Source organism: Octodon degus, unplaced genomic scaffold (genome assembly GCF_000260255.1).
Source record: "Octodon degus isolate 3935 unplaced genomic scaffold, OctDeg1.0 scaffold00193, whole genome shotgun sequence".
NCBI classification, from domain to species: Eukaryota; Metazoa; Chordata; class Mammalia; order Rodentia; family Octodontidae; genus Octodon; species Octodon degus.
In genome coordinates this window covers 2,869,147-2,887,250 of record NW_004524769.1, presented here as the reverse complement: position 1 = coordinate 2,887,250, position 18,104 = coordinate 2,869,147, and positions in this window count along the sequence as shown.

The window sequence follows — 18,104 nt, the reverse complement described above, 5'->3', positions numbered from 1 at the left end:
GCAGTGTGGACCCCCTGTTTTCAGGGACCCTCCACGGAAGCGAGGACTTGTCTCTTTCCTTGAGTCCCATTCCCATGAGCTGCAGGGCTGAGGACTGCATCAAGGTCAAAAAGTGGATTGTCCCTGAGCTGATTCTCTCAGGAGCAGCCAGCATGGTGCGGCCCCTTGGGAGGAGCCTGGCTGTGCTCGGGAAGGTGCCCTGGCCGTGCCAGTCCTACCAGAAGCACCTGCGCAAGGGCCGCCAAGGCATCCTGGCTCCGTGTGTTTTCATCTGTGATCTAACATGCTTTAGAACATCACTACGTGGGAGATGAGACTTTTGGGACACAGAGCTGGCACTGTGAGCCGGGTCTTCCCGAACCCAGAGCCTCTGTTTTCTCCACCGTGTAGACCTTTGTAGATAAGTACTGATGGTTCACCACTTGTACACTCAGCCCCTCGTGGTGCCTGCATCAGACCGGGAACTTGGGCAGATGTGGGCAGTAGGTGGAGAACAGGCCTATTCTTGGGGGCCTCCCTGGCTCTGGGGAGCGGGCTGAGCAAGACATGAACCAACTGACATGCGTTGCTTCACAGCTCACTTAGCCTCTCCAAGCCCCTGCAAAACCAGGATTTAGTCTGGGGTCCTGAGGCTCAAACCAAACCGAACCAGGAGGCAGGGTTCAGCTCAGCAGGAGCGCTGCACCCTGGCATGGCTCTTGACGTTGCCGGGGAAAATGGTGAGAGGATTTAGAAATAATGCCAAGAGACAAAAGCAGAGATGAGGTGGAGCGCTCTCTCTAGATGGGAGGGAAGGAGCGGCCCAGGAACTATAGAGGGTTTATTCGTACACTCAGGAGGCCAATGTCAATTTCAAGCTCTCTGCCTAGCAACCTGCTGGCTAGCTGCAACAGCTTGTTTATCGAGCTCAAGGAGCTCCGGTGCTGTCAGGCACAGGCCTCAGGCCTTTGTCTTAGCCTCACGTGTGTGATTGATTTCCAGCTTCAAACTCTAAATGGGAGCACACTCGCCTCCCCTACAGGAGCTCTTGGCTCCATTCTGACACCAGAAAGGACCAAAAACAGCAGAGAAGCAGGGGTCCCTTGAGAAGAGGCTCAGAAAGCACAGTGTGTCCCATCCTCCCCCATCATGTGGCCTTGGACGGGTGAGTTAACCTCTTCCAGCCCCAATTTTCAATTAGAGGTATTAAATAAGTTAACAGATGTAAATTTTTTTAAGAGAAAATAATAATGAGCAGATAACAATGAAATCATTTGGTACTGCAAACATGTACTAATTTTTAAAATCCCTGTTTAAAAGGAAGAAATGTTTTCCTCACTATGAGAAAACTCACGGACCCACGGGACACACAGGACAGTCCTTGGACTCCTGTCCCGGGTTCCTGATGTGTCCCTTCTTCAGTCGCAATCTCCTATTGTTTTGGTGTGTCATTTGTCTGGGTTTCTAATGCCCACATTCTGGAAGCCGATGTTGCTGCTAGCTTATGCCTTACTTGTTTGAGGTATTGTGATCTAGTAAAAATGGCTTCAGATTCTTCTCTGCCATCCCGTTGGGAGGTGGCATCTGACTCCTCTTTTGACACTGGGCTGAGGTTGGCGTCTTGCTTGGTGCGCAGGCGGCAGAAGCACTGAAGCTCTGAAATTCCAAGGCGAGGTCTCGGGAGGCTGGGTGCTTGGAACACTCATGCTAAGGAAGCCAGCCGCCTTGTAGGGAGGCCAACGCCGCCCTAAAATGAGGACAGGTGGAGAACCCCGGCTAGGCCTGAGACCACGTGGGGAGACGGCAGTCCTGCGGGCTCCAGCAGCCACTGGAGCCTCAAGCCTTGCCTGGAGCAAGCTTAGTGTTCCTCCCGAACAAACAAAGGAAAGGAGTAAGGGTCAAGGTGCTTCATGGTAGTGTGGACAAACGCAGCGGGGATTTTAAACTTAACACAGGAGCAGCTGCTTAGGGAGTGCAGAGCCACACATGAAGGGTGACACGGCTGTCACCATGCAGGAAGGACACACATCCCTGTAAGCTGGATGCAGCTGGCCTCAGCACCCGATGACCACGCAGTCCGTGTGCTGCTGTGCTGATTCTATCTGAAGCCCAATTACTCTTCTGTGGCTGTCCAGCCAGGCTGGCGCTTTCTGCAGCTGACGGCACATTGCCATAAAGAGACACTGAGGACACCTGAACGTTAGAGCTGATTCACAAAGCTGAGATGCCACAGGAAATGACTCAGGCAGGGTGTGATGCCGTTCAGTGAGATCTTACTAAGCCTCTGCCCTGGCCCAGCATGGGAACTAGAGATGCACAGGTTAAATCCTGTGGGCACCAGGGTGAGGAGCTGGGCCAACCCCATCCTGGAAAGAGCTGTACCGGAGGTCAGGCATAGCTCAGTAGTAGAGGCCAGCCTGGCATGGGCAAGGCCCTGTGTCGCATCCCTGGCACATGTATACAAAATCTATATAACAAGTATGCATGGCATTCTGTTGGACACAGGCATGTTACGTTCAACTCATCCTGGTGAGACTGGGGAGACTTCATGGGAGAGGTGGCTTGCAGGGGCCCACGATGGTATGGCTGTTCAGTACATGTGACCTGGGGGTGACTCCAAGCCCCCAGTACCTGTACTTACAAGTCCCCTAACTCCTCTGAGTCATCATTCCACTTTTAAAATGATAGTCTTCACAATGGTGGACTTGGTGGGCTTATTCTGAAAGTGAAATGGGCTGAAGCACACCGAGCCCACGCAGTCATGTCTGGCATGTTGCAGGGCAGGCTTTGGAAGAGGAGAGAGCACATGTGCGTTACAGAGGCGAGGGTTAGTGGCTGTGCGGGTGAGTCAGTCCACAGTGCCGGCACAAGGAAGGGACAGGGAAGAGGGCAGAGGGGCTGAGATGCAGAAGCAGAAGCTGCAGGTGTCCACAGTGCATGGATTCCATCTTCTAGTCCAGTTATGTTTCACTGTGATACCTTTCTAGGAGAAAATATCACCATCGCTGTTGGGCAGCGCGCTGTATTCAAAGCTATCTCCATACGATAAATGTTTGACATCACCATATTGGTGGCTCACAGCACTAAACACGTAGACTGGCACGTTCTTTTCCTTAGGTGAGTGTCTTCTTCACTTGTACGTCACCAGACTCAATGCCTAAGGCCCCCAACTGCAAGGAGGGCGGGCTTGTTCGGGTTCATGGTTTTAAAGGGTTCAGTCCATGGTTAGCTGGCTGGAAAACAGGAAGTATGGTGGAACTTTTGGCGAGGACATCCTCTTACAATGTTGTGCTGGGAAGCAGAGGTTGCTGGTGAGGAGGAGCCAGGGAGGGAGATACACCCTTCTGGGTCACAGCGCAGTGGCCTGCTTCTTTCCACCAGCCCTACCACCTACCAGCACACTGAGTTCTGGACTGAACAGGGGATTCACCCTGGGATGAGCACGGCCCCCCATGACCAAAACACCTTCCAAAAGCCCCACCTCTGAAAACACAAGCCTTTCAGGGACCATTCGAAACCCAGACCACAAAGGCAGGGTACTCCTGTCTTCCACTCTGGTGACCTGGCACTGTGAAGAAAGGAGGGAAGAGGCCTCGTGAGGCCTGTAGCCAAGCTTTGACAGGAATGAGATTCTTAAAAAAAGAATCCTCCCTACTGGGAGTCTGAGCAGCAGAGTGGGGAAACAGTGAAGTTTTTGCCATGGAAAATATGAAATAACCAAAGATCAGGACTGGCTGGGGCTCGGGACTGGCCCGGTCCTTTAGAAACTCACTGTGGTGGTAATTTGAAGAAAGCACAGAGATGGCAGAAGAAGGCAGCCAGTGCTGGAAGGAGACAGATGGATGGGAGAATGCCGCAGTGGTTGGAGCTGTGCTGAGGACCCCACCGAGGAGGTGGGAAGGAGGAGGGGCAGCCATGATAGCAGAATAGGAGGGTAAGGAGTGGGAGTCCCAGACAAGTGCTCTCGGCCTCTGCAGCCCCTGGTGGGGTTCTCCGGCCTTGATGCTCAGGCACACTGAGCAGATCCACTCTTCGGACTCAGATTTCTCCAGTGAAAACCAACAACAAAGTGAGGCTGGTGCTGGGCAGTAAAGCTAAATTGACAATTCTAACTGCTCACCACCAAGGATTTCTCCTTACATCTAGTCAAACACCACCAATAATTCTGACCCTATAACTGTGGGTTTTGCCAGCTGAAAGCCAGAACCACAGGAAGGTCATTTCCTAAGACCCATAAGCAGGCGGATTTCCCCCAAGCTGGCTTTGTAACCAGCTGCAGCGGGTGTTTCTGAGCGCTGCCCCACACCCAAATCCCTGGGGATTAGATACCTCACCCTGTCTCGATGCAGAGGCCGCCGATGGAAGAAGCCAACACACGTGGGCTCTGTTGTAAAACCCTGCGGGAAGTCAGCTGGCCGTGCTCAGGAGCCCCATTCACAAAAATCTCTCTGGTCTCGGGGAGCTTTTCTGCCATCTGGCCGCTGGGGCTCCTCCACCCCAGCTGCATGCAGTCCACTAGCTGCTGCTCTCCAGCCTCAGGGGAGGAGAGCAGTGCTTCTCCCACTGCCTGCTCAGGGCTTCTCAGCACTGGGTTTTGGTCCAGTATTTTTTCCAAATTATCATGTTCACAATTGATGGAGACCACTATGAAGCTGCTCTGAGCAGGACTTAAATGAACCAATTGGCTTGCCAAGTTTACTTGTGGGTTGCTGGTCCCTGCTGAGGCCTGTAGTGGCCTGTGAAACTGCGAGGCCTCAAAGGACAAGACAGGGCCATAGCTAAGGACCCTGGCTGCAGCCCTAGTTAACTAGATAAAGGCTGCAGCTGCAGGCGCCTCACGCCTGGGAGGAGGTGCCTCACGCCTGGGAGGGGGCCTTCCTGAAGAGAGCGTCCTTCTAAATTAACAAAGTCTTTTTTTTTTTTGGTCTGTGCTTTAGTTTATCTTTATTCAGAAGAATATTTTGTAAATTATATTTTATTTTTCAGAATTTTTCAATACCAACATTCATTTATTTGCTTTATAAAATACTATGATAAGATGCTAAAGTGGCCCCCTTAGCTACATTAGACAGTTCAGTAAAGGATACCTAAATACAAATGATTTCATGACATGGTAAGCCCTCAGTATTTAGACAATTACATTATTTTAGTTTAGGGGGAAATATATAGTAGTTAGGATTATACAGTAACAAGCTCATACAAGGCCAAACAGCGACTGATTTAACTACTTTCAGATCTAAATCAAATGTAAGTTCAGTACTTACATTAACAGTGCAAAGCAAAATGAGCCAAAAGTATGAGCTCCTCAGGTCTTTGTCCCAAAAATCTCATTTTCTTTCTTTTTTTTTTTTTTCTTTTTGTGGAACCGGGGATTGAACTCAGGCCCTTGTGCTTGCCAGGGAAGCACATATTCCCCTGAGCCATCTACTTGGTCCCTAAATTAACAAAGTCTTAAGGGCCAGCCAAATAGCTCAGCAGATTAAAGTGCCTGTAAGCAGGCACAGGGGCTGGGAGTTCGACCCCCAGGCTTGCTGTGCCAGCCCTGGCCCCCGGGTGCACTGAGAGGGCATATGAGACTGGGCGTGGTGGCGCGCACCTGTAATTCCAGAGCTTGGGAGGCTGTAAATAGCTGGAGGACTGCAAGTCCGATCTGGTAGTGAGACCCTGAATACCCTGTAGACCCTTCCCTAAAATACAGAAAATAAATAAATAAGTAAATAAAGTCTTACGTGGAGCAGGCCTTGAGAGGACTGCTGAAGTTCTGGACAGGCCCTGCCTTTCAAGGCAGAGTCCCGCCTTCCTTTGGTATTCTCTTCCTTGGTTCTGATAACTAAATAAATATGGGCTGTCCAGAGAAGCTCTTTGCCTTAATCCCCAGAAAATCTCAAATTCTGTGGGAGGGTTTGGGTCACCCTAGAGCCCTGAAGTCATTCGATTTGTCTTACTTATTTAGGGCTTCCCCGGCCACTGCTTTGGGAGATTGCAGGTCTGATCAGCCTGCGGTGACTAGGGGATGCTATTAGCTAGCTACACCGTGATCAAGATGGGCCTGTATTCAAGAATGGTGGCTTCCATTCACACAGGTCAGAGGTGACAAGGAGTCTGGAGGGGTGTGCAGAAGGGGAAAGGCAGCGGCGACTCTGAGTGCCTCTTTACGAAGAGACAGTGATGACTTGGGCTTTTGGCTGGTCAGGGAATCTGAGCCAGGCATGAGATTTGGGGTGGAAGGTATGGCTCCAGGATGGAAATACGTTGCCTCTTCCACCGCATGTCACTGAGTAACTTTCAAACAAGGGACATCTTGGGACAAGCCCCAATCAACACTACTGGGTTGGTCCAACCACTGCTGATTCAGAAAGGAATAGAGACAGAGACTACCTGCTGGTCGCTAGGAGGGCAATCAGGGGGCTAGTTGGAATGAAAGGGTCTGAAGGAAAGGACAGGGAGCCTGGGGACACTTTCCAACTTAAAGGACATGGAGCAGTGGCTTTGGCCAGGTCCAGTGACATGGCTGTCAAGGAGCCAACCTCACTTCCAAAGCAACAGAGATCTGATGCTGGTTGCCTCCTCCCACCTGGGTAATCAGGGAACTAGATCAAGCTTTGCCTTCTCATTTCATAACGATCAGGAAACTGAGGCTCAGGGCGGCCAAGGGAATCTCTCAAGCTCACACATCTAGTGAAAATCACAGCCAGGAGGCATCCAGGAACCGTGACGCTAACGGCACCCTTTCCATTACAACAAACTTCATACAAATGCCTTGTAAGAGGTGCAAGGACCCTGGACCATGGCAGGCAAAGACAGATGTAATCCATGGAGCAAAGCAGGCTGACCCTGGGTACCAGCTGCCAGAAGTGGAACAGAGCCAGGCAGGTATGGGGCTGCTGAGGGGTTGCAGAAGGCTCGCAGAGGGAGGGTAAGGGGCAGATTCTGGGGAGAGACTGATTCTGAAGTGGATTTCAGGACCCCAAGAGGACGCACCATCAGTATCAGCTGAAGGACAGAGGTGGTGGCTTAGAGGCCCTGCCACCTGTTTCTCTCCAGGGCTGGCTGCATAACTTGAGGTCCCAGTGCAAAGTAAACTAGGAGTCTTGTCTGAGGAACAGGAAAGAAAATATTCTCTTGTTCAATATGTCATATTTTTATTTGCTCTTTAATGTTGTTCCCCCACCCCCCAAGCCCTGGAGTTCGCACCGGGTTCCTGCAGACTGACACCAGCACGCAAGGCACTGCTCCACAGCCTCGCAGCTGCTCGGGCAGCTTGCCAGTGGCAGGGATGGCTCCCATGCCTGCTACCCCGACAGCCCCCAGGCTGGGGCCAGGGGTCATTCTCCCCTGCACACAGGCCTGTAGATCGAGCTGCCTGTGAACAGCGACACTCATGGGATTGTACCCTCTCCACCAGATGCGCTCTGTTACAGGAACCGGGGCAACCCAGCTGCGGCTGTGGCGGGGCAGCAGCTCCCGTGTCGGTCCCCGCGTGGACCCTCACGTGTCCATATCCAGGTCCCCGCCAGAAGCAACAAGTAGGAGGGTGGATGAACAAGGACAGAGAAAGGAACATCAGGTAGGGGAACAGACAGCTAAGAAGCCACCTTTGGTAGCCAGGGAGGCAGTCGGAGACAGGGTGGCTTGAGTGAAAACTCCAAATGCCTGGGGTGCTCCTTTGCTCGGCCATATTTAACTTACAAAACACAAAATCACAGATAAAATTATTAGGGGCCTCAAAATGATGACCACAGAGCAATCTACCCCCACACGCAGGATCACTGAGGAAAAGGCCTTGGATGTTCACCTAGGAAGCTGGCTCTGGGACCAGGTGAAGCTCCTAAGCAATGTCAGCATCTGTAAACACCACCTGCAGCGCCCAGCCTTTGCACCCTCCTGCCCGCAGTCCAAGGCTCCCAGGATCTCTCTGTGCAGCGGGAACTTCCTGCTAGTGTTAGTGGCTCTGGCTGTCATGGTGCAGCTGCTGCTGCTGTAGCTGCCCCTTCCCCAAGGCTTTGCAGGGAGACCTCTCGGGGTGGCCAGGGTTTACAGTGCCATGCGGTGTCCTAGGAAGTGCGATCTGGCTCTTTCCATTTCCTGTTTCCTGCACTGACTAACACGGGAGCATCTGCTAGGAGGAATGTGGCTCTCTCTAGCCCCCTTCCACCAAGGAATGTGGCTCTCTCTAGCCCCCTTCCACCAAGGAATGTGGCTCTCTCTAGCCCCCTTCCACCTCACCCACAGAAGGAAGGTAGTTAATCAGGACACTACACCACAGGAGTAGAAGGGGCTTTCCGGACACACACTCATCCCACCTAGGGTGGAATAGGCGGTGGGCTGTACAGAGTGCCTGTTAGGACTGAAGTGTGACGTGCCCCCCAAGGATTCGCGCACGGAGAATCTGATCCCCAGTGTCAGAGGTGGGGGGGCACAAATATCCGCTGATCCATTTGTTTGCTGATGGCTGTTGGAAAGTGGCACCAGCTGGAGGAAGCAGCCGCTGGGGCTGAGCTTCTGTGGGGCCTGCCTGGCCCTTCCCCGCTCTCTCCCCCGCTTTCTCTCTTGTTCTGGCACCTTCCCTCTGCCTCACCCTTCTGCCATAAGGCTTCTGCCCTGGAGATACTGACCCTGAAATGAAACCTCTGGATGGGTGACCCAGTAGGAAACTTTCCTCCTGTAAGCAGTGTCAGCTACTTTGTCATAGCAACTAAAAGCTGATGCCGTGTCATACCCTAACACTTTGGAGTACTTCTGCCTCCAACCAGTGTTTTAACGTGGGACTCAAAGATCGCAGCTCAAGGCCTGGACAGATAGCTCAGCAGACTAGAGTGCCTGCTTAGGCAGAGCACAGTGGCCACGGTTCAATCCCCAGCCTGCCCCCAGGGAGCACTGAGACAATGATTGAGACCAGGTGTGCTGGCGTGTGCCTGTAATCCCAGTGCTTCGGAGGCTGAACAGGAGGATCACTACAAGTCTGATCTGTGTAGTGAGACCCTGTAGACCCTGCACCAAACACATAAAAAAAATTTTTAAAGAGATCTCAGCTCCCTCTTTCTTCCGGGTGAGCTCCCAGCCCTTGAGGAAGGCACAGTCTGTTTCTGCCCTACCTCTGTTCCAGTTACTATTCCTAATCCACACACCCTGCACTTTTCTCTGCTAGGAAGCCTCCCGGGTCACTCCTTAGACCTGACTTCAGCAATTGGATTGGAAGTGGGGTTCAGGGGCGCGTGACCTTTGGATTCTCTTCCATGCCTAGAAATGGACCGGCTTTCCTCTGCTTGCTGGCAGCTATGGGAGACAGCCGACACCCCTGCCTATAGACCTGGGTTTGCAGTGTGCTCTTTCAGAGGTGCCAGCGATTGGTGTCACTGGTTGTGAGAAATCTTAATTGGCCTTAACTAACATATTTCAGAGTTCAGAACAGGCTTTGTTAATGATTCTGTTCTGGAGGTACAGTTCCCTGTTGCTTAACCTTTTCTGTAAGGTAATTGCTCAGCCCAAACTATCCGTCTAAGAGGATGAAGTCATCCAAATCTGTTCTGAAGAGACTATCAATAAAAGAGATGTCTTCTCTGCCACCCTGCCCTGCCTTCCCTCAGATGCTGTCCCCGTCTGCGCCGTGGGAATGTTGTCACAGGGAGCCAACTCTCTGGGCCTCCCGCTCGACATCCGACATGATTTTTATCTTCGTATTATTGCTCCTGAACAAGAATCACCTTTTTGAAGTGTTCTATTTGTGCCGTGAAATCTAAGTGTTAGCCTTTTTGGTTCTTTTTGGGGAAAAAAGGAAACACTTCAAGGAGCTGTAGCTTCAGTAGTGTCAGCTCTACGTGCCCAGGAAATCTGCAGTTCAAAAAAGGAGGAAGGGCTCCCAACATTCCCTTTTTGTGGGGTCGTAAGAGAAACACTACCCTTGGACACGCAAGATCTAAACTGTACAGTATTGTACCCAAATTCTTGACACAAATAAACAAGGAAAGATGTGTTTCTTCACTTTATAATTTTAAGTTTGAAAGTTTAGCATCCAAAGAGCTATGTTCTCGGGTCCTCCATCTCCCCCAGTCACAGTCTTTCTGCTTACTTTTTTAAAAATTAGGCTGCAACATGAAGACAAAAACCCAGTGATGGTAAGGGTTGTTTTTTAATCTTTCATTTATCTATTAATTTGTTTGGTATTGAGTCTTACTATGCAGCTCAGACTCATAGTGATCCTCCTGTCTCAGCCTCCTCAGTGCTGGGATTACAGGCCTTGTGTCACCACACTCAATTTCGGTAGCCAACACAGTAGCACAACATGCCATTCCAGGGATCAAACCTGGGTCCTTGTGCTTGCCAGCCAGGCGCTTAGACTGCTGAGCTATCTCCGCAGCCCAAGACGAAAGTTTTAAAGCAGGCATTCACTGAGAGCTCTGAGGCATGCCAGTCTAGTCTCACCAATCCCACAGCCCCCATAAATTTATTAAATAAGAAGAAATCGTAGCTAGCTACATGTTATGAACTTAAATATGCACCCTCAGTATTGGTACATTGGAATTCCAACCCCAGGACCTCAGGACGAGATTGTATTTCGCCTTGAGAAAGGTGATGAAGGTCATTTTCGGGGGAGACTGATCCAACCTGGTCAGAAAGATGAATATCTGAAGAAAAGAGATGATCAAACCAAGGAGACCTGTTGCTGTCCAAGTCTTATCCCCAGGATCTATGAACAAGCATTGGTGGCTCCAGCCGCAGTCAACACATTCTGCTGTATAAGCCAACAAGCTCCTCCACTGAGTTTATCTTGTAGTCACTCAACTTATAGCTCCTTTAAATTTGTTTTACCTTTTTAGAATCAGCTCTCTTGATGAGTCGTTTACATGCCGTAGAACATACTTCTTTTAAGTGTGAGACTCGGTGATACTGGTAAGTGTGATGGTCAGTGTAAATACACCCCGGCCGGAGCGGAGGGCTTCCGAACCCAAGGCATTCCTTGCACCTGTTGTAATGAGTCCTCACTCTTCATTCTCAGACAAAACCATCTGCTTCCCATTATGGGAGATTAATTAACTAATTAATTGTCTGTTCCAGGGTTACATCTGAAGAGAAGACCATATGTGTTCCTATGTGTCCAGTTTTTATTGCTGCTGTTCTTCAGTGTGTTCTTGAGATCCGCCCATGTCACACATACATCAGCGGTCAGTTCCTTTCTACGGCTGAATTATCTGGCCAGCCGCCATGTGGTTGTTTAATCACCTCTTGGTGGGCACTAGGTTACTTCCAGGTTTGAGCTGCGAAGGGAATGGCCTCCGCATAGTAGTCCGTGTACGGATATCTGTCATTTCTCTTGGCTAAACACCTAGGAGCAGAATTGCTGTGTTGTATGTTCAGTGTATTCTTAATTGTTCTTTTTTAAAGGAAAGCAACAGGATCAACAACGGTTCTCCAAGGCCAGTACTTTCCCATCAGCTTTATTTTCTTAAATTGCCAATTTGTCATTTTATGTTGCATTAATGATGATGAAAGTTTTGGTTGTTTTATATTCATTCCAACCTTTGTGAATTTTTAAATGTTTTAGCCATTCTTAATAACAGAATAGTCTTTCATTGTAGATTCAATTTCAGTTTCACGCCAGCGACTTGAACATTGAATTATAAGCATTCTTCATATATTCTTGTTGCAAATCTCCTGTCTGATACATTTATAGAGCTTATTTTCTTTTTTTACCATGACTTATCCTTTTATTTTCTTGATTTTATTGTCCTTTGATGTCCAAAAGGTTTTAATTTCAGTGATACCCAAATTTAACTATTTTTCTTTAATACCTTTTGATTTTTATAAGTCAAGAAATTCCGAAGTTCTAAACATTTCTTCCTATATTCTCTTCTCTTCTAAAAGTTTGATAGTTTTAACATTTTTGCAAAGAAGGTTATTTAATGGGGTCAAAGAAGTCGTGATTTTTTTTTTTTCTTTTCAGAACCGGGGATTGAACTCAGGCCCTTGCGCTTGCCAGGGAAGCACTTATTCCACTGAGCCAACTCCCCGGCCCCCAAAGATGTGATTTTTAAAAAGTATACAGAAAACATTTGTAGTTTTAGCTTCTCATGTAGATCTCTGATCAATTTGAGGTCACTTTTTAATATGGCCTGGGTAGGAATTAAAGTTCTTTTTGCCTGTGTCTGTGGGTAGCATTTAGTTGTAAAGATTGTTCTCTCTCTCTCTCTCTCTCTCTCTCTCTCTCTCTCTCTCTCTCAACCAAGGATTGAACTCAGGCCTTTGCACTTGCCAGGGAAGCACTTATTCTACTGAGTGATGTCCTTGGCCCTGCTCTTTTCTTATTGAATTAGTTGAGCACATTTCTCCTCAATTTATTAGCCATGTTTTTGTGGGGCTATTTATGGTCTTTATTGTGCATGGCTCCGTATGTCTTGCCTGATGTCAACACCACACAAATAGATTACTTTAGTTTTATCATAAGACTTAGGTTCAACTTTCTTGAATTTCAAAATAGTTTTGATACTTAGTTCTGAATATTATACACACACACACACACACACACACACACAGGGTCTACAGGATCTCACTGCATAGATTAGACCCATAGTGATCTGCCTGTGTTCAGCCTCCCAAGCACTGGGATTACAGGTGTGCACCATTACACCCAGTCTCAATCCCATCTCAGTGCGCCCCAGAGGCAGGGTCAATACAGCATGCCAGTGATGGAATCCTGGCCACTGCTCTCTGCCTAAGCAGGTGGTTTAGTGCACTGAGCTATTTGGCTGGTCCCTGAATATTTTCATATAAATTCTAGAATCAGCCTAACAATTTTCAAAAAAACTGGCTGAGATTTCCATTGAAATTGTAATAAATCTGTAAGTAAGTTGAGGGAGAACAGAGGTTCTAATAATAATAGAATGTTCAAATTCTATTGTTTGCATGTTCAAATTCATGAACATGTGTTTTCTCCTGAGTCGCTTAAGTCTCTAATCTCAGCAATGTATTCCAATTTTTACAAGTGTTATAAATCCTTTGGTAAATTTATTTCTAAATACTTAATCTTTGTTGATGTTCCTACAAATGATATTTTGAAATACTGTTTTCCCTTTTTTGATTACTGCTATACAGGATTACAACTGAAGTCTGTATATTGCCATTGTTTCCTGAGGCCCTGTTGCAATGTTAATTCGTCCTAGTCTCTCTGTGTTATGGGGTTTGAGAGTTTCTAGGCTCCATCATGCCTTCTGTGAATGGAGACCATATTGTTCCTTCCCACCCAGCCTGTACGGTCTTTCCTTCCCGTTGTCTGCTGCACGTCCAGCATGGTGCTGAACAGAGATGGTGAGAAGGCAAGCCTTGCTTTGTCCTCACTCTCAAAGCGAAGGTGTGCACTTTTTTGACATTAACTGTGGTGTTAGCCCCAGATTTTTCCTAGCCATGTCCTAGGAGTGTCAAGGAAGTTCTCCTCTATTTTTAACCTTGAATGACTGTCATATGCATAGGTGTTGCTTTTTTCCCCTTTACATCCATTGATTAATTTGATATATATAAAGTCAATCAGTTTCTCAAATGTTAAACTACACTTACATTCCTAGCGTATGGCCACATCTTTCAGTGCTCCAGGCTAGCTGGGCTATTCACGGAGGTGCCAGTCCTGGCTTGCAGCCCCATTACCTCAGAAGTCTGAGCCCAGCACCATGGGGTGCTGCACGCAGGCCGGCTCAGGTCTGAGGACCAGCTGCTGGTAGCACTGAGTCTCTGCCAGTCTCATTGCCTTGCTTCCCCCTCTCAGCCTAAGGCTTCTGGTTCTTTTTGTAAAATCCCAGCTTCTCAGAATTAGAAATATTCCAGCCAGTGCATGGATCCTTGCTATTACACCTTTGCTAAGCAATCATTTATCCTAGGATTAAAACCATCTGAGACAGGAAAGCCAGTACACCCTGCATCTCCCAATACAGAGATGTCTGGGAGTGAGGGAGGTTAAGAGGATGCCTTATTACAGTTGCATTTCCGTTTTCCTAAATCCCATTATCTCTTGTTTAATCTGCCTTAATTTTTCTGTTTTACACTGGGCTCTGCAGACTTTCCTGGATATATTCTAAAGATTCCATGAGATCGCTATGGAAATTAGAAGAAAAATACTTAATTTTATAGTACTCTAAAAAACAAAAAGCAATATGAGCATACTCTGAATGATTTCTGCAACCACAGAGCCCTTGCAATATTTTCAAAGCCTATTTTTTATTAATTTTATTGAGAAACAAATAGTAATGAGACAGTTTCAAAACAGTTTCAATGATTAATACATTGCATATTGTTGTCTTCATAGTGATTAATCATAGTACAAGATGCAGACATGATATCCTCTCCAAACACTATTAGTACAAATCTTTCTTCTCCTTGAATTAAGAGAAAGTAGCTGTATATCTATCCTATTTTCTATACACAGATACAAAATGGTCCTTCATTTGTATCCCTTTTTTTGTTTAGTTTTGTCAGAGAAGGGTATTCCATTGTCATTTAAATATTGTAGGTGCGTGAATTCAGCAAAATATTCCAATATAGTCCAGTAGACCATAACAATAGTGGGTTACCCGTAGGACTGGCAATGTCAGAAGTTGTTGGCTTGAGCCTTTTACAGCTCAGCATATTAATATGGCTTTATTTTTTTATGCCTCGTTTTTATACTTTTCAGCTGAATGGTTAAGACCGAGATAAAGCAAGACTTATACAACAAGAAATGTAGTTTCTGTATCTGCCAAGGTCAGTCAAGTCCCCTCAGGATTTATCCTGAAGCCTGTACCACAGTATCCTCAAAGCCTCTGTTTCCTCCCTGTCCACATTTGCAGTCTATCAGAGAGACGATCCCTGGTTGAGAGCAAGGGTGGGATGCAGGGTGCCTGGTGGAGACCCCAAGTTATCAGTTAACTAATGTTTGATTGAGGAAATTGCTGTGTTTTCTTGTACTTCCGTTTCCTCATCTGTGAAACTCTAAATCGTAGGATGATTACGAGGAGTCAATGAATTAATAAGCTGGAATGCTGCCTGGAGCTTAGTAAGCGCTCAATAAATGCATAGTGGTGTCATTAAATATTGCAGACTTAATTGTTGCTGCCTATTAACTGAGGCAGGCAGGCAAACTTAATATGCACCTTAGTCATTACACACCATGTGAAGAATAAACACCATCAGAGCACATTCATACAAAGGATTAATAGCACTCCTAATAGATAAAGCAGTGAGAGAAGTAGGTAATTATGGAGCAGTGGTGCTGTGAGCATGCCCTGTAACATTCAGTGGCCATTTAACTTCAGCAGGAGAATCATTTGTCATATAAACATAATGTTAATTTAGATTTTACTACTTTTATCGTTTGCTTATATTTAATTTAAATTGGTTTTCTATTTATACATCATAAGGACTAGGAGCATATGGAGTTTATGTTTAGTTTCATGTTGCACATATTTAAATAACACACCACTAAAAATCATTTCTCCATGCTGGAAGTCCATGAGATAATTTTTCTCTGTAAAGCAGGTCCAACATATTACATTATGAGATATAGTGTGGAGGGGTCAGCTCGCTCCCTGTTGAAGTGTACTGCTGGTGGGTGGCTTAGGTGGTCAGGGAACTAAGCTCTGCCAAGGGTCAGAGAGCTGGGATCTCATGGGACCACCTCCCGAGTGCCCTTGGGGAGCGCTGGCTTGCAGATCTGGGTCAGAAGTCCTGCCCATCTTCCAGGGAGCACAGAGAGAGCCTGGCTCATCCTGACAGACAACTGTGGGCTTCACCGTAACAGTGTGGGATCCCCAGATAACCAGTCAGACAGCATTTCCGGCTGTGTCTGCGACTCTCTCTGGAAGGGATTCTCACTGAAGAGCTTGGCTAAGGGACACAGATGGCCCTGCCCAAGGTGACAGCAGCCTCCATTCTGTTGGATCCTGAATAACAAAGAAAGGAAAGGCAGGACGCAGGGCTCTGCCTGGCTCCTGGAGGATATGCAGACCTCTGGCCCTGCCGGCTGACTCCTCAGTCCTTCAGACCCAGCTTGACTCTTGCTCTTCAATAACAATAGGGCGACCCCAGCTTGCACTGTGGTGCCCCAGACTGCACTGTGGCTTGGCTGGGTCTTCAGCTTGCAGGTGGTAGGTGGTAGGATTTCTCCATCCCCACAGGAGCCAGTACCTTCTGATAAACCTTCAGGTGTATACATGCAGGAGATAGAGGGAGAGAGGAATGAAGAGTGAAGCTCTGGTCTGTCCGTGTGCCAGCTCCACACGAGGAGTGTGATCATCCTATACTACAAACATGGACGAATAAACATTTTTAAAAATCCAAAAAGGAAAACTGGGCATGGAAGTGCACACCTGTAATCCTAGACCTGGGGAAGCTGAAAACAGGAGTGTCACTGCGAGTCTGAGCTATGTAGTAAGACCCTGTACCAAATACATTTTTAAAAAAATCTAAAAAGGAAAGCCAAGTATCACATGTTTAGTGCAGTTTTCTCTAATATGTGGAGTTTAAGAGAAACACTGAATTCAAGTAGAAAAAAGACTTTAGTTAACAAAAGAAAGGGAAAGAGAAGGGTTATGTAAGAGAGGGCAATGGGGTGGATATGATCCAAGTGCTCTGGCCAGGTGGGGTGGTCACACCTGTAATCCTAGCACTTAGGAGGCCTTCAGGAAGAGCACTTGAGGGTTCGAGACCATCCAGAGCTGCAAAGTGTGCTCAAGTCCAGCTTGAACTGCAAAGCGAGACCGGCCTCAAAAACAATAACAAAAGAGTTATGTGCTTACATGAAAAAAGCCACCTTGAAACCCAGTGTTTTGTAAAATCAATCAATACTAATAAATTTACAAAATATGTGCAAAAGTTAAAATATATTAGTTTTTGTTTGTTTTATGAGACAAGGTCTTCGCTGTGTAGCTCTGGATGGCCTTGAAATCACTATGTAGATCAGACTGGCCTTGTACTCACTGTGATCCTCCTGCCTCAGCCTCCCAAAGGCTGGGATTGCCGGCATGCACCACCATGCCCAGCTTTAAAACTATTTTATAGAGAGCAACTTTACTTTTATAAGATCTTGAAATTCATAGTGTTCTTCTGTCAGATGTGGTGTAATTGCCAGAAAATGTCCTAGCAATTGTTTATCTGTCCCTTCAGACTTATTTCAGCGTGTGAAGTGGATAAAGTCCCATTTAATAAAAGGCAACTGAGAAACTTTTAAGTCACCTATGCATCAAGGCCGTTTTGTACATAACAAGCCCTTGCTCTGGAGCATCCTGAGGCGCTGTCTGGCAGCTCCACACCAGGCTGCATTTGCTCCCCAGAGAGCCCTCTTCCCTCAGCCCAACCTTGGCATTCCTGTTCACAGGTAGACCCACGAACTCAAACGATTACAAAGCCAAGCATGCCTGGGAATAGCCTTCCCTTCCTGCGTGATATGCCGTGCCCTACTCGGGAAGCAGAGACACCTCTGTCTTATTGCCAGAGACCCTCTCCTCAGGTAGAGGTTGATGCTGAGGTACAGCAGAAATCCCTGGCCTTTCTTCTCCCCTGGAGAGCCACACACTAAAGCATTTGTCCTCAGACACACCCTAGAAAGTTAGACTCAAAACCCCTCCAGTTTTCAAAGGTCCATTCTCCAACCCGAGGCTGGCTTCTGGGGCCATGGTGCCAGCGCTTTGCTGGGCTGCATAACCTTGGGACACAGGGTTCACCCAGCTCAGGAGTCCCTCCGCTGTGCGGGGTCAGGGGTGCTCCTATTGCTACCCCTGGCTCCACCAGATCCTGAGGGTAAGGCATGATTTTTGTGCAGTGCAATCAGTATAAATACGTCTTGTGCATAAAGGAAGGAGAAGACAAGGTGGGGGGGGGAAGGAGAGAAGAAGGGTCAGACTGAACCATGCCACATTGTGTATGTAGCCAGCTCCCCATGGTGGTCATGATTATTGGACACTGTGAATAGATACTGATAAAAAATATTTTAAATTTTAAATCATTGATATTTTGGGACAGTTTCTTGTAGCTTCACAACTCCTTTTAGGTTTTGCCACTTAAAGTTTTGGAGCTGTCGAATTCAGGAGTCACTTGGTCAGATTGTCAGCTTGGAAGAGTTTCCTACAGTCAGCTCCGACTCCACACCTGTTGGCTCCTGCACACGC